The sequence below is a fragment of the Camelus dromedarius genome, chromosome 10 (assembly GCF_036321535.1).
Source record: "Camelus dromedarius isolate mCamDro1 chromosome 10, mCamDro1.pat, whole genome shotgun sequence".
Lineage (NCBI taxonomy): Eukaryota > Metazoa > Chordata > Mammalia > Artiodactyla > Camelidae > Camelus > Camelus dromedarius.
Window position 1 is genome coordinate 11,831,963 of NC_087445.1, and position 22,961 is coordinate 11,854,923.

At 36.7% G+C, this 22,961-nt stretch overlaps 1 long non-coding RNA gene across 1 annotated transcript in view; it reads left to right on the forward strand.

The window, feature by feature from the left end:
* LOC135322336 (uncharacterized) overlaps positions 1 to 22,728 on the forward strand; it is a 65,794-nt gene extending 43,066 nt beyond the window's left edge. Inside the window, exon 3 of the long non-coding RNA XR_010382860.1 lies at positions 22,446 to 22,728. This is a non-coding gene — a long non-coding RNA (uncharacterized LOC135322336). The remainder of the gene's footprint in view (positions 1 to 22,445) is intronic.
* Positions 22,729 to 22,961: the final 233 nt, after the last annotated feature.

The following is a 22,961-nucleotide window of genomic DNA, read 5'->3' on the forward strand; positions in this document are numbered from 1 at the left end:
CATAAGTCTTGTCATATCATAGACAACTTCTGTGAGTCTCGTGTTTTATTTTTGATGAACCTTTTTGGGTTTCTAATTCTTGACTAGGTAAGTTATTTTTAGACCATGAGTTACCCTCCAGTGGGAGCAGCCAGAGAAGTCTAGCTGCACCAATGAACAATACAGAATTACCACCAGATGATTACTGTTCATTGTGAAGCTAGTATATATCCATTTCCGATCTTCAAGCTGGAGAGCAGGTTGATGTCCATATCTTACAGTCAAATGTTCTGTCTAGCAAATATTTTTCACATGAAATTTTAGGTCAGTGGGAACACAAATGGGCTTGTTTTCCTGCAAACATGGTTTTCCTCAGGCAAGAAGTTATGAAGCAACACGTCTGCTTGATTTTTTTTTTTCAGTCAGAACAGACGGAGCACCCTCTCCCCACAGATGTCTTTATAACTGTTTGTGCTTTTATTTTTGTCTTTCCATAAAATGTTATACAAAGAGCAAGACAAAGTCCTATCAAGGATACATTAACAAGACTGCGAGGAATCCAAAGACTCAGTAAGTTATCTGAGCAGCCACCTCTCCCATCCCCCACCCCCATTTCCCTTAAGCAGGGGGTTTAGGGTGACTAAAAGCCAGAAGCAACAACTGGACTTTTTAATTCTGGCACGTTGGTGGGAGTGTCCTGCATTATGTATGAAACAGGTGGATGCTCGGAGTAAAAGAAGCCTGTCCAGCCAACACTTTGTAGGTGGAGCTGCTGACCCATTTTCCCCACCCCGTCTCTCAGGATATTATCTGTCTTAGCTCAGCTTCTCATTTGAAAGCTGAGTATGAGACAAACTTACAGGCAAGTAAGCTTATTTTGGAAAGTTATCTCAAGGAATGAAAGAGAAGGACTGGGAATCATTAAAAAGAAAAGAGGAAAAGCCAGTAGAAGAATGAATTTTCAAAGGTTGCCTTTGTGGGCAACTCTACCCCTTCTGGCCTGGATCTTCTAAGGACCTCCAGAGAGGCTGCTTCCAGCAATCTGTGTGAGGACCGGAATGGGGAGCATCCCATCAGCAACTCCTGCCTCCCGTTGCTGATGCAAGGAGATGCCCTCTCCTTTGTACCACTCCGTTGTGCCTGAGCGAGTTCAGGGTGCGCTCCCATTTTCACCTGGGAGATGTGGACATTTTAATACACTGAATGCTCTTTTTGATGAGTTTGTGAGATAGGAGCAGTTCAGCATAACCAAGTGTGAAAATCAATAAATCCCCTAAGGAATTAAAAAAAATACAAAAAAGTTCCCCAAACACCCCCCCTAAAAAACCCCTGGCTTTCTGCTTCTGTGCTGGATCAGAAAAAACACAGAAGCAGAAAGCCAGGGCTACACGGAGCAGCTGAAACAATCGCAGGCGTGTTACAGCTGTACGAAGCTGGTTGCTGCAGGGACGGCCACAGTTGAACGTGGGCTACGAGAAATGGGAGGTAGGGCACAGGAGGTGTGCAGTGTTCTAATTCAAACTGTCTGTGAGGTGGGCTCAATTAGACTCCTCTTCTCAGTAAAACTGGAAGGTATTATTTTAACCCAAGGCTGTATTATGATTAACTGGCAGTGACTAACACACAATATATATGCCTTGTTTATTTAAAGTAATAAGAAATGTTATACAATATAACAAGCATTTGTGTCAATGGCTCAGGGCTTGTTCTGAGTGACAAATCTTAACACTTGTGCTGACATTTTGGTTCGGTGATGTTTGAGATTTTAATACAAGTAAGTTAAGATGAGGAATAGTCTGGACAACTAATGCAAAGGTCGATTAGTTGGAGTGAAATCGTGACAAAGAGAGATCATGACTCTTCCAATTCACTTTCCATATTTCTCAGCCTTACAGAGAGAGGCAAGACCCTTCTAACTGCCAGGAACTATTAGGATTGGGGGACATTTGATCCAGGAACAGCCAACGGAATAAAATGAGCATCTCTTAAATTAATCTTAGCACTTAAAAAATAATTCTGAGGCAGTAAGTTTTTACAAGGGGAAGGAATGGAATTATGGAAGCAGGTCTGAATCCGATTGATTCACAGCACTCATGAGAGCACGTAGTGTCAACCACATTGGTCTCAGCAAGCTGGCTTCGGAGGAGAATGTTACGTCTACTGTACTTGGTTTCTCCAAATCAGAATTCCATCAGCCCCTGGCCGTGTGCAAGGCTGACACTGCTTCTCGCACTCATCAGTGAGTCAGTAGTTTTCTCACATATATCCTGAGATTGTCTAGCTTGGAATTTTCCTGTTTCTCTCTTTGTGTGTCTGACAAGTTTCATATTCTTTGCATTGGATCTCTGTCTACATAATACACATTTAGTTCACATAGTCCCACAAATCTCTTATTTCTTCAGTACAGAACATTCATTGTTATTTTTCTAGCTGTCTGTATGCTCATTTAGTGTTATACATGCTAAATCTAAGTTACATAATTTACGCTCACATTTTATCTTAATACTGTTTAATCTCAGATACAAATATTAGATATAAATAGAAAAGCAATGAGAGGTGCTCAGATGACAACTTGTATGAAGATCTTAGCTCATGCTCATTTTATATATTATACATATATATTGATTGATTGATATTTATATAAAGTCAGGTATAAATTACGAGAGCCTTGGGTTAGCACTGAAACCTCATTTAAGTTCATGATATGGAAGATTTTCCCCCATGGCCACTGTGGTTCTATATTAATCAATAATCAATTTGTTCATTTATCATTTTGCCAAACAAAATGCGAGTTTCTAAAAAGGTCACTCTCAGATATTGAAGCCAAGTATGTTTACAGTTCAGAATTTATAGTGATAACCATCTAGGTTCCTATGGTTAAAGATCTTTCTGTTACTACTTACTAATGCCAACACATGAATTTGTGGATTATAAAAGGTAAGACTTTCCAAAAGTAAACACCTGCTACAACATTCTTATTTGAAAATGCCTTTCTTTGTGCTGCAGTAGCTTAGATGGAAAAGGAATAATTTTATTGCCAAGCATTGTCTAGGGGCCTTCCCCCAAGATCCTAATTATTTTATATATTAACTTTCTTTTTATGTATAAGTTACTATAAAATATTAAGCAGTGAAAAATGTCTCAGTATTTACATTTGGAGATAAAAGAAGTCTTTTACTCTAAAGAAAGTATTTTATGTAAGTATATTTCAGAAGTCTAAGTGAAACTCACATTGCTTGACATTAGCAATTAGTTGTAACTGATGAATTTATATTAAATAACATTGGTTTATATATTTAATTTGCAGTTTCCATAATTCTGCTTTGTGAAATACTTTAATTTTTAAAACATTTTATTATTACCTTTTATTTTGAATTGGACACTGCACATTATATATGTATTCTTATAATGCCTATATTTTTTTAAGAATGGTAATCTTTCATGAGTTCATGGAATTATGATGTCTGTTTTCACCTCATAGCTACATCTAAACCTCTGAAACTATAGTCCATAATCTGGAAATTTAAAAATATATATTTCTAACTAATTCAAAGGTCAAAGAAGATATTATAAAAATGTAAAGATTTTATAGCTTCTTGAAATGTGATATTTTTGAAAAAATTCAGACTTCTAATAATGTTCTGTAAGTTATTTAGTATGGTGTTCCTCCATAAAAAAAATGAAGTTATGCAAAATTACTCAAATTTCTTTGAAGGGACTCCCATCTTTAAGTAATGGATTATATATCTAGTGTTCCTCAGAATATACCTTGGGTAATACTTCCCTGAAGAAATATATGACAAATAAAGAAGTGTAGATTTTCACCTTTTTACATTTTATAAAGCAAAGATAAAGAAATCTTATATATTACTTTGATAATGGCTTTCACACAGAGAGAATAAAAGATGCCATGATGTAAGAACAGAAAACTGATTTTAAGTTATGTAGCCTTTAGAACTCTATATTTAGGTACATTTATAGAACAGTTAGGTCACATTTGGTAGCCAATGACAGCAAAATGGTAACAGTGATGAAAACTGCCATTTGAAAGGGGGAATGGAAATGAAACTACAGTTTCTCATCCTTGAACCCCCTCGAGTCTTGTTGACTGGGAATAACAGAATCTCTCTCGCCTGCGGTGGAGGGAGTTCCCTGGCTGCACAGGTTCAGTTTGTTCTAGGCAAGGCTCCATGTACAGCAACCCCCCTGATTGTATCTGGGAGGTGCACTGAATAGAGACCACACCTTCCAGGGACTAACCCACCCCGACAACTCTCACCCTCCCAGTGCAAATGCTAGTGTGAGCATCCTTCAGAGAGGTGAATAATCTCAGGTACTTACTGGCCAGAGTTGGAGTCCCCTTTTCCAAATCAGTCCCTTAAAACCTGAACAAGCTTCACAGCTATTTGACCTGAGACAATCAGATGTGCTAGAAGCCAGGGCCAGAAAGAGGTCATTCAGCTGGAACACTGGAGCCTAGATTCAGGCCTGTGAAGTTTGTTAAGCAAAAGTGCTGCCTTAGTCTCCAAGCCCTGCTCATGCCTGCATGGGGGCCCTGCCACTTGCAGTCTCTCTTCCCTCAGTGTCACTGCTAAGGTGAGGAGACATGGCTGAGATTGTCCCCACCTTCTATACGCACCCCTCAAACAATTCCCTTTCTTTTCTTATTTCTTCCTTCCTTACTTCCTTTTCCTCTCTCTCTCTCTCTCTTTTTTTTTTTTTTTGTTTATAATCAGGTCAAAGCTTCTACATAAGGCTGTGGGTTTGTAGGTAGGATGTAGCGTCAGGCTTTCCTTAGGTTCCCCTAGGCTCTCATCTTACTTGTCTGCCGAATCTTCAACCTAACAAATGCTTCCTAACACCACTTTGCCATAACTTTTGCTTGATGTGTAGGATTTGCCTTTTCCAGCTCAGCAAAGCTGCAGATGTTCAGAATTTCGGTCATTTTTTTATTTCAGCCCACAGGCAAAAGGAGCTACTTTTAGCAAAGCTCTATTATTATTTTTTTTTAACTCTGCTTTCAGATGAACTGACTTCAGAAAAGGCTTTATATCTTTTGGGACCTTAGTTAAAGATGCAGAATTAGCCAGTACACTCAGACATGACAGTGTTTTCCTGCCTCAGTTCTTAATTTTGCAGGGTCAGTAGACACAAACTCTGAGTCCCAGTGGGCAGTGATCACAGACTCACAGCGCTTTTACTCACAACGATCACCAACTTCCATTGTTGAGGGAGGAGAGGAGGAGTCCTTACCATCCTTTGCCCTGTTTCGTTAGTTCAGTTAGTTCAACTCTCAGTATCTGTTCCTATCAGCCCTTATTTCCCTGTACCAAATTCAAAATCAGTTCAGATGCTTTTGATCACAAGCAATGGATGGCTCACATAACTCATGGCTCAGGTAGATTTTCTAACTCCTACGCAAAGCCCTCAAGTTCACTCTTACTGCCCTGGTGGAAGTCACATTAACAGCCCAAAAGAAATCACTTTGGCCAGGAATTTGCTAACAAATTTAATGAATTTTGCTAACAAATTTAACCAATTCCCATGGGCTAGAATTTGGAGATTGAATAGAGTCAGTTTTCAAAAGAAGTCCCAAAGACAATTAGCTACAGTTTGACAAGAAAGGAGGGGACTTGGCAGCTTAGAATTCAACCAGCAGATGTATACTATCTCTGTAAATCATTCTGAATCTTATAGATGGGGTTTGTATATTGTATTAAACTCTCTGCCTTAGAGTCCAGATGGTATTTCATATCAGTTATAATTAAAATGAACTCCCTCTGGAAGCTAAAGTGACAATAAGTAACCCTAATAAGAACAATTTGTAAATATTACATGGCTACCATATCTAAATTAAAAAAATAAAAACAGCCAGATTACCTAGAGGCCATGCAAATTAAATTGGCAATTAGTTTACTTTCCTTGTCTCCTTGTGTATAAGATCTTTGAACTGTAAATTAAGTGCATTTGTAACATAAACAAGGCAAAATACAAAATCTTTGACTAAATGAGCTTAGAACGTGCCCAAAGACCCATTAGGGAGCTCGTTGTGAAAAGATGGTTCTCCTTACAGAGGTCACTGAGCTGTCAGGGCTACAATTATAGATCCCAACAGCACATTTGTAAGAAAGCCCTGGCTCTGAGATAAGAAATCTGGGTTCAAAACCCTCAACCATTATTTGATAATGCAAAGACATAGGTGGGTTACAGCATTGTATTACGCTGCCATAGTATCAGTAGTTGGCTGGAAGAATTGTTGTGAAGATCAACCGATAAAACATAAATGAATTAACTTAGCAAACAACCTAACACATAAGTAGGTCCTCAAAAACTAGAAGTAACTCAGTTACTTACTTTTGTTAAATACTAATTTTTGTTAGAAATAAAAAGAATGAGTGGCATTTAATTGATTCGCTACCTCTCTTACCGCACCTTTGATTTTTATGATTCTTACAAAGCCGCTTCTATTGTCTCTGAATCTACACCCTCATCCACGACTGTGGTGTCAGAAGAAAGCAAGTAATATTCCCAGCTGAGTCACATTTAAAACTCTTCCTTTGTGGAGAATTTCAGGCTATTATATGTGGTATTGCCTTTAGAAGATCCCTGTATACCGTTGATCATCATAGCGGCCCCGGCTTTTATTAATAACCCATGTATGACTCAACTATGCTATTACATTCATACCTTTGATTTTGCACATCAGCATACTTTTTTTTTTTCCAGAACTCAAAACCGCTGTCAGTTTTACATCTCCAGCTCATACCCTAGGGGGAGCCGTAAGATAGATGCTGAGATCCCAGTCCAGAATGTTCCGTGTGTCATTCCTGTGTGTCTCAGAAATTCACAGAAAAAAATACGTTTGCTTTGTCAAATAAATCATACTTGCTTCTGCTTTCACACTCAGGAAGCTTCCTGTCAACAGGCTTGGTCCAGGAGCCGTAATTATAAATAAAGCTCCAGAGAGAATGAGTGGATTCTTCAAAGTCACTGCTTTCCCTCACCACATTTATTTTAACCATCTCTCTCATTTCTTCTGTTTGCTTATTTATTTATTCAACAGATTTTATTAGATATCTCCTGTACCCCTGAGTACAGGCTAAGTACTGGGGACGTGATGGGCCAGCACAAACCTGATAAGTAGTCTTACTGAATTCACAGAGATGGAAAGCATGGATCACTTCAAAGAGGCTTTTTGGCATGTGTATCTGATTTAATAGCCCTGAAATGTTTAGGGGTGGGGCATTCTATTAATTCTTCATGGATTCTTAATGGGAGCTCTCAAATACATACTTTTACTTGTGTAAACATGATTAATGGAGCATAGATTTGGTCTTGCTAAACACCAACATATCCAATTGCATTGCCTTCTGATTCTCCATCCGTCAGTCCTTTAGAGACTCCCTTCCAACTCTCCTGATGCCTCTCTGGTTCCTCCACTTAAACGTTGCTTTTACAACCCAGTCATACTGAATAACTTAGGTTTGCAAACCGGGAAAGCAATCACCTTGCTGTTTTGAAAATACATACATATGTGAGAGGGTTTTGCCAAAGAAAGGACAATTCTGGATCTTCAATGATGAAAATTATTTACAGCAGTGTTCATAGCCACCAGAAGTCACTGTGCGACTGTACGTAAGGCTTTGCACAGGGCGAAACCTCTGTTTTGACTCCCTTTCCAGTATGTTTGAATGATGATCATGGTAAGTGTGGACTCAAGCCATGAATTCTAGAGAGTGTCTGCCATGATTTGTTTAAAAAACCATGTTGATGTTTTAATAATATCTTCCAGGACTCTGCCTGGATAAAGGGGTACTTCTGAAGAAGAAACAAAATGAAAAGAATCAGTCGTAAATTTTTTTTTTAAAATACGCAAGTCAGTTCTGGGTTGGGGGCCATGGATAGCCTGCGGGATAGCTGGAATGAAGACAAGTCAGGGAAGAAGTCATGACTACCAGGAAATCAATAAGAATAAAATGAGGTGTATCTGTTTTTTTCTGTCTCAGGAATAATCACCTGTCCTGACTTCTCTTCTTTATCTTTTTTTTTAATGGTACACCACACTCTCCAGTCCATTTACACAGTTGATCGAATTTGTAGGGGGCATATTCCTGATTCAAATTTAACCAATTATTTTTTTTTCTTTTGGTTTCTGTTTTTGTAATTTAAAATGGTCAGTGACCATCTCTCTTGACATGTGGTCTCGAAAAATAAAGAAGGCGAGAAGAATATAATTTGACACAGAGAGAGGGAAGGAGGCAGGTGATAGAAAGCAAGTTCTGACTCAACTTGGAGTCAGTTTGCATGCCCACCTGTCTGCATCCTTGCCCTTGATTTCCGCAAGACATTTATATACCCTTATAAAAATTTCTGATTTTTCCTATTCTACTTTTAGACTGTCTTTGCTAAGATTTCAAACTTTGTATTCACTTTATGGAATGCTTTCCTTCAAATAATAGGTTGTTATTTTTTAAATAGCCCTTAATGTTGTCCTGTACATCTACTCAGCTGATCAGAAGCTAATCATGTGATGACACTTAGGGTCATTTCTTCCAAACTCAGGGTGGGTCCATCTGATGAGAGTTTCTCTTTTGGACTTTGGTATGATACTGTCGGTAATATTCCTGTGTAACAGATTTTCAACCTTGAAACTTCTGAAATCTCAAATAAAATGACTATCAGATTTAATGTGAAAATTTTGTTGACAGAGAGATCATTAGCAAATGTAAGAAAAGAATAGTTTTGCCTTAACCGTGTTCTTGGCTCAACTATTCAGTTACCCTGACTGTTAACCATTTCCTGAATGATTCAAGCTTCAAGTGAGTTCAGAACAAGCAGGCCGTGGCCAGGTGTGTGCCCTGTGGCAGAATCAATGCCCACCAAGCTCCTGTCCTGTCACAGAGCGTCCTGAAACATTCAGACCAAAGGGAGCTGATGTTTTGTTTCTGATGGGTCAGATTTGGAGGTCGGTACCATCAAAAACCATAGGAGGCACATTTAGCCATGTTTTTCTCTTTGTTCTGTTAATGTCCAGAAGCAGGGATGGGAGTCTCCTACAGAACAGGCTTTGTTCATTATTTGCTCTGGATCCTTGCCGTGAAGCAGTGCACTGACTCCCTGTGTACCGGGGTAGAAAAGTTGAGCGTGAGGCTGTGGTGAGCTGTGGTCAGGCCAGGCCACAGAAAACCAACAGGCAGACTTAAAAGAGAAACTTGTAGTCACTGCAGCCTGAATGTAGTTGAGGAGTGACCCTGTGCAGGCAAGGCAAGAAACTCAGGGCCTATAACCCTAATATTAAGTCTGGTGTCCATGACCTGGTAAAAGCTTTATTTCCAATTATTGTGTAAGTAATTTCTATCAGCTGGTGTGGGTCCACAGATTTTCTGACTTCATGGACTGAGACTGCTACAGCTGAGCTGTGGACAGCACCACGTTTACACAACCTGATGAGACATGAGGGAGGAAACAGTAGGCAGGCCCAGCCACCTACATGCTATTTGTAACTGCCCTTCTTATTATTCGCCTTCCTGAGTAAGCCAGCATGAAAACAAATTTGAAACAAATCCAAATTTTCACTGTTTTCTATCCGTTTATGCATACCAACTCTGAAGATCTGGCCAGATGTCAGTGATTGATCTTATCTTTTCTTTTCTTTTCTTCTCTTTTCTTTTCTTCTCTTTTCTTTTCTTCTCTTTCTCTCTCTTTTTCTTTCTTTCTTTCTTTCTTTCTTTCTTTCTTTCTTTCTTTCTTTCTTTCTTTCTTTCTTTCTTTCTTTCCCTCTCTTTCTCTTTCTTTCTTTCTTTCTTTCTTTCTTTCTTTCTTTCTTTCTTTCTTTCTTTCTTTCTTTCTTTCTTTCTTTCTTTCTTTCTTTCTTTCTTTCTTTCTTTCTTTCTTTCTTTCTTTCCTACCTTCCTTCCTTCCTTCCCTCCCTTCATTCCTTCCTTCCTTCCTTTCTCTCTCTCTCTTTCTTACTCATTACACACACTAAGAAAAAAAGAGAAACACACATAAATGTTGGAAAAATGCCAAGCAGGAAGAGAATTAACATTTATCGAGTACTTAGTGTCATGCCCTGCTTTAAGTACTTTTTAGTTATTAACTCACTTAGTGACTATTATCCCCAATTGACAAATGAGGAAATTAGGTACTAGAGCAGACATCTGTATGGTGATCACAGAGTTAGAAGTCATCAGAGAGAAGATGTTCACCTAGTGACTTGTACAAGCTCAGAGTAATAAAAGCTGGAACCAGAATTTGACCAAAGGATGTCTGTCTCCAAGATTCCAGCTCTTAATCTGTTTTTGACATTGTCATTAAACACATATCCTGTTTTTCAAGCAAAATATTTTATCTCCCCTTTACAAGTAAGGAAACTTGAATCCTAAGAAATGGTATCAGTTCCCCTTTGTTGCTAAGTTACGGAATGGTACAACCTGAATTCAAACCCAGGTTTGTCTCCTTTAAATGAGACGGCAGAGCCCTGTCTATCTGCTAGTTTGCTAACTGATAATGAGCTATTTCTGTTTGTTTAGTTATTCAGATACTGTTAGATTTTCCCCAGCTTGTTTTTGCTCTTCCTGAGACATGCAGATAATAATGGGACTAATGTGGATGAGTAAAAATGTATAGAAGGAAACCACTGCTTATACAAAGATGCCATATAACTTGAGTTTAAATAATAAGGTTAATCACAATATTAATGATTTCCTGAAAGACTTCCATGCAATGACAGCAAAGAAAAAAATGAAAGGAAATTTGCCCCCCTCGATGTTAGGATATAATAAAAAAGGCAGATTAAATCTGTGTGGAAGTGGAGCAAAAAGAAGCATAGAGATCAATATGGACAAAAAAGAATCATACAGAACTCCAAGAAAGAAACCACATTACACAAGATACTTTGATATCTAGTGAGGCTGGCATTGAAATCAATGGAACTCATACAACCTACTGAATGAAGTGAGTCAGTAGTTCATAGGAATAAAAATAGCCGATCAACATATGAAAAGGATCTCAACTTCATTCACCATTAAGTAAGTACAGAATAAATCAGAAGCTATTTCCAACTCTCATATGGGTGTGTTTTGTAGTAATAGTGAGGGTATGAAGAAATAGGTAGGTAATGTTATTATACTGTTGATTGGGAATGGATTTTTACCATTATTTATAAAAGGCCCTTATAAAACATAGTTCTAATTTTAAAATTCCCATGTCCTTAGACCAAGAATTTCATTTCTAGAAATTTTAATATTTATGTATATTTGTGATACCTACAAAAAAAGGTGAATGAAGTTGTTAACTTCAGCTCTCTAACAAGGTTTTATGGGGAAAAAACATCTTTCAGTGAAACAATATACAGTGAGTTAGGATAGATTGACAATCCAATGTTAGTTACTCTTTATAAAGAAAAAGATTGAATCTGTATTTATTTGCAGCGATCTACATACTGTTCAATTATGAGTGAAAACACTTAGCAAAATACATAAAAATATGTTTCCTTTTTATTTGTGTGCACACACACACACACACGCACACAAACACGCACACACACATAGAGTCCAGAATCAAGGAAGCACAGGTAAAATTCTAAGGCAAATCTAGTTTCAGAAATTTAGTTTAAAAAGAAAAAAGCCAAGTGGACTTAAATATAAAACAGAAACAGACTCACAGACATAGAATACAAACTGTGGTTGCCAGGGGGAGAGGGGTGGTAAGGGACAGACTGGGAGTTTGAGATTGGTAGATACTGACAGGTGTATATATAGAATAGATAGACAAGTTTATACTGCATATCACAGGGAAATATATTCAAGATCTTGTAGTAGCTTATGGTGAAAAAATGGGAAAACGAATATATGTATATTCATGTATGACTGAAAAATTATGCTGTATACCAGAAATTGACACAACATTGTAAAATGATTTTAACTCAATAAAAAAGACAAATAAAAAATAGAAATGTTCTAAAAATAGAAAAAAAGAAATTTAGTTAATGGTAAAAGTGATGGAATGGAGAAGTTATGAGCCTCAAGAAGCGGCAGGAGAGTACGCCAGTGTCTCTGCTAGGACGTGTTTTACTTAGGCTGCAGTAAGATTCCTCACCTGGCTATCTGCGAGGTATTTTTAATGATAACTTTAATCAGTGTATACTTATATACCTAAAAAAAATTATACGCCACTACTGCTGCAAGGCTCAACGAGATCAGCAAGCTCCTATCCATCAGCTCCACCCTGCTCCACAGAGGCAACTCTCATAACAACGTTAGTTATTATTTTTCATAGTTTTCTCCATATTTTAATGTGCATACACTGAAATTTTGGGTGTCAGATTTAGACATTATATTTTTAATTTATAATTGTTAAGAATATTAAATCCCTTAAACCTATTTTTCTTACATTGCTTCTCCCTTCTCTCTTTCCTCCTTTATCCTCCCAATAAGATATTGTGCCTATTGAGGAAGTAGATATAATAATTTGACAAATTTTGATCACTACTGAAAAGAAAAATGGTTCTTTTGATTATGATTGCTTTTGATTATCTGTTTTATGGATGCCATTAGTTCCCATTTTTCTCCATAATTTTTTTCTCAGTCCTACAGTTTTCTACTCTTTAACAGCTTTGTTAAATGTTTCTTCGTGTAATTTTCCACATGGAGACATATCTTAGATAATCTGCTGATTCCTTGTTTTCTGCTTCCTTTTGCTACACCTTGCACTGCAGACTCTCTATAGTTGTTGGACATTTGGCGATATGGCCATTTAATCAGACTGGATTACGTGTTGTGTTATTGTTTATGGAATCTTTCTCTTCTTTCCTGATTTACTTTGTCGTTTTGATGGCCCATGTTCTCCAATAGCATCTCAAACAAGTTACGTGCTAAGTACATTCTTTGCGAACATAATGGAACATATCTTCATTCCACTTGACTACTTGACTGAAAGTTATGCAATACATGCATAGTTTTCTCAGCTATTTAGAGAGAGAAAGAAAGAGAGAGAAATAAAACAGGGCAAGAGGCGAATGTTAAATACACAAAAGAGCAGAATGAAAACATCTCAGGAGAAACTCTTGCAAACAGGTGACAATGGGCAACCGGCTGAAACATTTTTATTAAATTTTTAAAACTCAGAGCTGGACAAAGGGAATTCCATTTTCTGGTGTGGCCTGAAAGAACCTTGGAAATTCCACTGTCCTAATTAAAGTAGAAAATGGGACAAACTGAACTGAGCAATCGACAGCTTCTTAGATTCATAAGAGAAGTGAGGTCACAGGGCAAATGGCTGCCTCTAACTTGGGGAGAACTACAGGCAAATAACTACTTAGCACCCCAACTTCCAGGGGTGGTGACCCATGAGGAGAACCCTCCACAGGAACCAGTGCCGGGATGAAGAAGTCTGGACTGTAACTGAGAAATTGCCAGAGGCTCACGATGGATGTCTCTGAGAGTTAAAAACCCCAGGGGACCTAGTCTTGGGGGTGGTTCTCCTCATTTTTGTGAGTTTTTACCTCCACAAGCTGGACTTTGTTCTCACAGTGAATATTACAGAAAAATCTCCTTGTGTTTCTGGTAGGTGGAGGGAAAAAAATAATAAATTAGTCAAGACTGAATCCCAAATATCTGTTCAAATAGTTGCTTTCTTTTTTCAAGTCATATTTTTTTCTGGAGTTTTGCAATATGTCCCTCTAAAACCACCAATATTGATTATTTAATCAATGGCATTGATTTAAGAATAATGTGGATTTTAGGGATATGAAACAGATATGTTTCTGTTTCTTAATTAAATAACATTTCTTTCAGCCTTTTATATTCAAAAAATAAGAAGTTATAAGTCTTATCAAAATAGGAAATGTAATTAGTTCCGAATACAAAAAAATTGGTTTTGATCTGTTTTGAATCTCAAATATTTCAGGACATATTTTGGCTGGCATTGCAGGCTAAGGAAAGAACTTAGCCCATAACCAGAAAAGAGTTTTGAAATAGATGCTTTGTGTGAGAAGTACAGGTTTTCTAAATTCATTTAGTTTCCATTAACATATTAATTTCCACTTAACATATTAAGAATTTAACTTGGCATATTAAGTCATGAGTATGGAAAAAAAATCAAAGGGCTTGATGAGATAAAGAGAAAAATCACAAACTGTATAAAAATAATGTAATTACATGTATGCATAAACTTATAATCTATTTTTTAAGTAATAGTGGGATTGTAATTTTAGCATTTAATGCAGAATGCAGCATTAAGCCTAAAAGATGAAAATGTTCAGTTTTAAGAAACACGTTTAATGATTGCATTCCATGGTTAATATTCTATGAATAACTGCTTCAATTAAACATAATGGAAACATTTATTGATTAAATAAAAAGGGGGTGTTGCCTTTATACACCTCAGAAAACAGTATAATAATGATTTCCCTATAGCTGGGGTGAAAATTATAATAGTTGTACAATAAAGTCAGTAGATCATTATATTACTATTCTTTCTATTATTTACAATTTTACTGATATTTTTAATTGTATTATTAAAGATTTCCCAGAAAATCTGATTTAATAGCTTGAGATTCCAATTAGGAAATATTATATCAGGGTTTGTTTTTTCTTTTATTATTTCATTTTGCTTCTTTTTTCTCTTACTCATTGAGTGTTAGTGGTCTTGGGTATAAGAGGCTATATTAAATAAAATAGTTGGTAATAACAGATACATTTTTCCTCTTGACTGATACTTGAATTATTTAGTTTTGCTGGACTTAACAGGAGAGAAAAAACCTGCAAATTCTTGAGTCTCCAAATATATTTGTGTTTATTGTCGGTACACTCATAGGAAATAAATCTAGCAAATAAGTGAGAAAGAAAAAAAAACTGTAAATAAATTAGGGTGCGTTGTCACAGCACGAAATTCTCCATCAGGGTCCGTTTGCTAAATTTCTTACCTTCACAGCAGGAAATGTAAATGTCTGTCTTGGGAACTGAGCTCAACTAAGAGTATACATTCTGGTTTCTACTTGAGACTGCAAATCACTTTCCTCCCACCGTACAGAAATGTGATGTCTCACTGCCTATTGATCTAACCATACTCTGGAATCATTCATTCACTTTCTCATTCATTCACTTGCTCTTCTTTCGAACGTTAAGGAGGCAGCTCCTTTGTGCCAGGAATCAGGGCTGGGACTGGAAATGCAAGCCAGTTGCCCTTTTTAAGACGGAATGATAACCAGTGATAACCAGAAGCATTTGATGTGGAAAGTATAGTGATGGAGAACTCTGCACGGCATCTCAGGAGCTCCGAGAGGAGTGTTTGCCTTGGTGAGGATGTGGAGGGAAGCACCTTGTAGGAGGCAATGTCTGAGTTGAATTGTAGAGGATGGCTAAGTGTGCTGGAAGCAGCAGAGGTGGGAGGTCCAGTCTGCTTAGCACAGAATAGGAAGATAAAGGCCCACACAGGTCCCTAATAGAGGAGTGTGTGCATAATAGAAATTAATTTAAATCCATTATTACTTTCATATGAAGTGCCAGGAGCAGATAGGGGAACTGTGAGCTAAAAAGTAAATGAAGATTGGTTTGTCAAGAGTCTTATATGATCTGATCCAGAAGCTGTATTTCCTTCTATAAAAAGGACTATCCTCTGTATGTGTGAGGTTATCTATCTATCTATCTATCTATCTATCTATCTATTTATCTATCTTGTGCATGTGTGTATTAATCTTGCATATAAATCATGAATATATATATTAAATACATATATATAATATATATTTTCCTACATATTTATATTTTATTTATATTTATATATCTTGCACAACAAAACCAACATCCAAAACCCTAAATTTCTCCCACTCAATACTTACTGATGACAAGGAGCTAGACAGAACCTTAAAATTTTTTTCCTGATATTACTTTAAATAATGGCATCTCCATTAATAAAGAAAGGAAGGAAGCAATTATGGAGTGAAAATGTCCATCAATGTTTTGATAATTTTCTTTAGCTTCCTAAGAGAAAACAGAATAAAAGCTGTTTCAAGGTCTCATTATCTACAAAGCACGTGCTGCCCTTGATTTGCCGGCCCCTAATCATTCCCTTTCATTCTCTCCCCTACTCGCTAACCTGAGACACTTGATACACACCAAACTCGGCCCTTTCTGAAGGAACTGTGCATTCACTTTTCTTGTGTTTGGAAGTCTTGTCCCTCCTCTTTTAAAGCCGTCCCTCACTTCTAACAGCACCCCCACCAAGGTCTCTCATGACTGCCCATCCAGTGATTCTGCATAATATTGTTCTACTTCACGTTCACAGCACTAGTTAATGCTTCACATTGTTTTCTTTATTCATCTATTTATTGTCTCTGTTCACAATAAATGAAACATGAATATAAACATTTCAGGGTATGGCCTCTTTATATTCTGCTCTTAAGTATCTAGAATGAGGTCTGATGCATAAGAGAATTTCACAAACGTAGCTGGGTAACTTCAGGTCCCATTGGGTTTCCTGGTAGAGAAACGGAGAGGAGGGGAAGGTGAAAGCAGAAAACAGTGTCAAAGCTTGCTACCCCCTTGGAGTTCAAGGATGACTCTGTTTTGCTATTACTTCTGCACATGATTTATATTTTGGCTATCACAAGTTTTGTAGACTTTACATTTTAGGGATACCATTGTTTTCTCACATGTTTTAAATATTTTCCTATGATGCTATTTTTTAAAATTCATGTTTATGGTACCATTTGTTTTATTCATTTGTATTTGTTTTTGTTTGACTCTTTCAGTCATTTTTAGCAAATTTTTTGAGATATAATTTATAAGCCTCTAAATTCACCCATTGGAAGTGCATGATTTAGTTATTTTTAGTAAATGTACTGAGCTATGCAGTCATCACCACAGCAAGTTTTAGAACACTTCCTTTGCCCCCCAAAGTTCCCTTGTACCCATTTACAGACAGTTTCTTTCTCCACCCCCAGTCACAGGCAATTACAGATCTGATCTCTCTCACAGATTTGCCATTACTGGACATTTCATGTACATTGGATGTAGAATCCTTCACTTATACCCATTCAGTAGCATGTAACAATATTTCATTCATTTATAGCACTGAATAGCATTTCATCTTATGTATACAAACATTTTCCCCCATCTCCAGTAACAACTCGATTGTTTTCAGCTTGTAGTTATACTGAAAAAATGCTGCTATGAAAATTTCTTTGTGTGGACATAGGTTTCTGTTTTTCTTAGGTAGATTCCTTAAGTGGAATTGCTATGTCCTAGGGTAAGTTTCTGTTTAGCTTTTAAAGAAACTGCCCAAGTTACTTCCCAAATGAAAGTACTATTTACATTACCAAGCAGTGTGAGAGGATTGCTGTTTCACCACATTTTTGTAGACCCTTGGTGTCACCTGTCATTTGATTATAGCCATTCTACTGGGTTTGGCATGTTATCTCATTGTGGCTTAATTATTATTTTTTCTAATGATTAGTGATGTTGGGAATATGTCCATGTTTTTATTGTCAATTAATATATCAATGAAATATCTTTTCATGTACTTGCCTATTTTATATTGAATTGTCAGTTTATTATTGAGTAATAACTTTTCTTTATATAATCTATATATAGTTCTTTATCCAATATGTTCATTGAGAATATTCTGCTGGTATTTGATTTATCTTTTCATTTTTATCAGTGTTTCCTTTGAAGGGAATTTAAAGTGTTTTCAAAACGAGGTCCAAATTTTTATGGATCTGTCATTTATTTTTCTTTTTGGTTTATGTTTTTGAATCATGCTAAAGACTCTGCCTTATCCAGCATCAAAAGATTTCCTCTTATGTTTTCTTCTTAAAAAATCATAGTTTTAGCTCTTACAATTAAGTGGTGTGATCCAGTATGAGTTAAAATTTTGCGTATGCTCTGAGTTCATTTTTTGTATATAGATGTTTAATTGTCCCAGTTCCATTTATTGAAAAGACCTTCCTTTCTCACTGATTTGCATTGCCACCTTTGTTAAAAATCAGCTGACTTTAAATATAAAGACATTTCTGAACTCTCAATTTTGTTCCATTGATTTATATGATTATTTTTATGCCAGTAAGTTGGAAATCATGTGGTATTTGTTTGTTTGGTCCAAAAGTATTTTGGTTATTCCAGGTCCTTTGCCTTCTCATATAAGTTTTTATTAGATTTTTTTTAAGAGCAGTTTTAGGTTCACAATAAATCTGACCAGAATGTACAGAGGTTCCCCATGTAAGTCCTGCCCCAATACATTTATAGTCCTGTCCATTATCAATGTCCCCCGCCAGAGAGGAACGTATGTTATAACTGATGAACTTACACTGACACATCATTCTGACCTGGAGTCCAGAGTATATAGTGAGGTTCAGTTTTGGTGTTATGTATCCTGGTGGGTTGGAAAAATGGATAATGACATGTATCTGTGTTACTGTGTCATACAGAGTAGTTTCCTTGCCATGGAAATCCTGTGTGCTCTGCCTATTCACCTCTCCCTGTGCTGTTAACCCCTGGCAACCTCTGACCTTTTTATTGTCTTCATAGTTTTGCCTTTCCCAGAATCTCATCAATTTGGAATCATGTGCTATGTAGTCTTTTCAGACTAGCTTCTTCCACTTGGTAATATACGTTTAAGGTTCCACCATGTCTTTTCATGGTCTGATAGCTCATTTCTTTTTAGTGCTGAATAATGGTCTGTTGTCTGGATGTACTCACAGTTTATGCATTAACTAACTAAAGAACGTCTTGGTTGCTTCCAAATTTTGGCAGTAATTAATAAAGCTACTATAATCATCTGTGTACAGGGATTTGTGTAGACATACATTTTCAACTCCTTTGAGTAAACACCAAGAAGCATGACTGTGCCAGTGTATGGTGAGGGTATGGTTTGTCTTGCAAGAAGCCACCAAACTGCCTACCAAAGTAGCTGTCATCATTTTGCATTTCCGCCAGAGATGAATGAGAGTTCCTGTTGCTCCGTGTCCTCACCGGCACTTGATACTGTTAATGTTGTAGATGTTGGTCATTATTAGCTGCCGAGTAGTAATATCATGTTGGTGTTTTAAACCATGTAAACTTTGGTCCAGCTTGTCAACCTCAGTAACAGCAACGACAACAAAAGCCCTGCTGTGGTTTTGAGATACACTGTGCTGAACATAGTGACCAACGGAGGAGAGTTGTTGACATAATAACACTGAGTCTTCCACCCTTTCTTCTGGCAGACAATTTTTAAAATACTCTGAATTTGTGCTCAGAGATATTCAGCCAGTCAGCTCCCCCTTTTCAAAAATCACAGATATGCTTTCATCTCAAGGAGAGCACATCTCCAAGCAAAGGCTCCTCTATTCTGGTCGTCCTGAACCTGGTGGGTGACTGTTTCAGGGGTTTTCTCTTTTGCCAAAACTCCAGCTAATAAAGTCTGAGAGCATGAAAAAAGAAATCCCTCCATTAATTTAAATTCAATTTCTTTTTATTTTTAATTGAAGTATAGTCAGTTATAATGAGTCAATTTCTGGTGTAAAGCATGTTTTAGTCATACATATATATACATACATTTGTTTTCATATTCTTTTTCATTATAGGTTACTACAAGATATTGAGTATAGTTCTCTGTGCTATACAGAAAAAAATTTTTTTAATCTATTTTATGTATAGTAGTTAATATTATCAATTCTCGAACTCCTGATTTATCCCTTCCCACCCCCTTTACCCCCGGTAACTATAGATTTGTTCACTATGTCTGAGTCTGTTTCTGTTTTGTCCAGTCTCATATTCCATGTATAAGTGATATCATATGATATTTTTCTTTCTCTTTCTGGCTTACTTCACTTAGAATGATGATCTCCAGGTCCATCCATGTTGCTGCAGATGACATTATTTTATCACTTTTTATGGCTGAGTAGTATTCCATAGTGTACATATATCACAGCTTCTTTATCCAGTCATCTGTCAATGGACATTTAGGTTGTTTCCATGTCTTGGCTATTGTATATAGTGCTTCTATGAACTAAATCATCTTCAGTTTCTCTCAGCATATTTTGTAGTTTTCAATATAGAAGGCTTGTACTCCTTTTGTTAAATTTATTCTTAAGTGATTGATTATTTTAAATGTGATTTTGAATTTTCAAATGTTCACTCCTTGTATTTAGGATGAAAGTTTATTTTTTGTACATGAATTTCTTCCTGCAACCTTGAGACTCTCACTTGTTTGTTCTAGCAGTCGTGTGTGTGCATGTGCATCTGTGTTCACGTGTGTGAACTTCTTCAGATTTTCTAAATACAGGATCATGTCTTAAGTGTTTAAAGATAGACTTATATCTTCCTTTGCAAATGGTATGCCTGTAATTTCTCATTTAATTTTTTATTTGTTCATTTATTTCTTTACTGGATAGAACTTTCATTTACAATGCTGAATAGACAGACACTCCAAAACACATGGTCTTTTTTAGAAATTAGAAATGGGAATTCAAAATATAAATGAATAGCAATAAGGAAATACAGGGCATTTATATCATATCTACTGTCTGGGATTTTTTTTCAAAAGTACAGAAAGTAAGGTTTATGCTTAGAAAAGGAGTGACAGAATTAATTCCTGGCAAAAGTTGTTCAGACACACTTAGAGTCCATTTTTAAAATTAAATTAGGAAAACACAAGGGATACTTTAAGGATGGTGGCAAAAAAGAAATAAAATTGCAATAGGTGGTATCATCACTTTGTCATTTAACTCCAAATAGATTTAAACAAGAAGTCTTTTAAATGAGCTCTTAATTAATAGATGTTGATAAAGAATTACTAAATGAATATATAAACAAGTAAACCTTGTCTATGTGTTTTACATTTCCAATTTCATTGTTAATCATATACAAGTAAGTGAAAAATAACCAGTTAAATAGGAGGAGGCATAAAGGCATCTCTGCTCAGCAAGGGTATCCTATCCTGTGCAGATCTCCATGGGGTTTAAGGGTGAGGGTCTGTGTTCTCAGCTCCACTGATTGCATATCCGGCTGCTGGCACAGTGAGTAGGAAAGAGACATACTGTTGGCACTCTGAGAGCCTGGTAATGATGCTCATACACCAGCAGGCAGAGCCGCAGCCAGGGCATGGGATGGAAATGACTAGTCACATTCAATTGTGACCTACACGCTCATAAACACTGAGGTTAATATATTTGTCTTCTCAAAACATTAAATAAGCTGAAGAAAATCTGTATTTAGTTATTTTTCAAGAACAAAGAAGTAATCAAAAGGTTCTTCTGTCTATGATAAATCCCCATTGCAAAGTGTGCAATATTCTTTGTAGCTTTATGATGATTTCCCCTTTATACACATAGATAGTGTATACAGTTGTAATAAGAGGAACACATGCCATGATAGGTTGAATTTCATAATAGTGTAGAGAATTGTATCAAGGAACTGCTTTATATAATGGATGTCACTGCCTAACAGGAAACAGATGTCTAGCTGGCCAAAAAAATACAAATTCCTTGTCCAGATTTTGTTTAGGTCTCCTCTTTTTCAAAGTAAGTGTCTTGCAACTGAGTTGGCAAGAATTAAATAGGCTATTAGGGCTTGCTCGGTGAGTGCCCAGTGACCCACAGCAAAGCTGGCTGAGGGGGACGGGGGTCTCTTTCACAGCACCCAACCCCCCAGCTCTGACCCTTGTTCCTGTCATGCCAGCCAGCTCACAACAAGGCAGGGGGCAAACTTTCACTCAGCCATTGCCCTGTTCATAGCAGTTCAGTAAGGCAGATGCTAGTATTTTGATTTTAACCAATCAAGAAGATGAAGGTAAGAAGGGTTAAGGAGTGTAACATTACATAATTAGAGGAAATACAGGGGGAGGGAAGAAAGAAGGTAGGCAGGCAAGAAGAAAAAGAAAACAGGTCTTTGCATGAGCCACGTATTTGATGCAGAAAAGATTATGATTAGTTCAATGCTGCAACCTCAGGGTAGCATAAAAGAAAGAGAGGAGGGTTGAAAAAAAGAAGGAAGGAAGGAAAGAAGAAAAAAAAAACCTAGTAAGTAATGGATTTTTTGTCCAACTTTAAACATAACTGAGCTGAGAGTTTCACCTCAAACCATCTAATTCCAAAGTATATATTCAGTCCAAAGCATTAAGTTCTAGGTTTGATGAAAATCCTTCCAGAATTGCCTTTCTTTTAAAATAGTTCCAAGTTCAATGTTAGCCAAGGCTTCAGAATCTACTTGGTTTTTCTACACAACTCCCATGACTGCTTTCATTCTCCCTTCCACATTAATCATATTTAATGGTAGCAATGTCGTATATATATGGATTTTTACTTAAAAATTTTACAGTAATATTGTCTATTCTTACTTGCTGAATTTTTTTTGAAAAATAAATGACCCAGGCAAATTTTCACAGAATGTTTAGTGCATTATTCACATAAGAATCAATATACACAAAATGACAGGGTTTTTTTCCCCCATAATTTTAAATAAATAATAGTCCCCTTCATCCTCCAGGACTCATGCATCTTCTTTGCAAGCAGCTTGATTTACACAAGAAATCCAGAAATGACACATCCAGTGACAAGGCCAAATCTGTAATTCCAGCTGGAAGCCAGTGCTCGTTTCAGTCAAAGAGACCAAATCGGGGTGTGACTCAAGGAGTCGGACATCAGAGCAGCGACCAGAATGATGTCGATTTTGATCAGGTGTGCTCAGGAGCATTGCTAAGAGGCAATGATTCTGGGAAATCTTCCAAAAGTGCCAAATGGAGGAAAAAGCTCTCATGTGTTGGCACAAAATTGGGTAGATTGGTGAGATTTTCCAAAAGAATTATTTAAAAATATTTTAGGAATTTCTAAAGAGTTATTTCTTCTTACATCTTTGAAAACAGACATCCTAATAATTACATTTGTCAACAACTCTCCTATTAAAAATAAAATCCATTATGTCATGCCAAAGGGATTGTCTCAGTAAAAAGAAAAATCGAAGAAATGGAGAAAAGTTTACCTTTTTACATGTACTTGTTAGCCA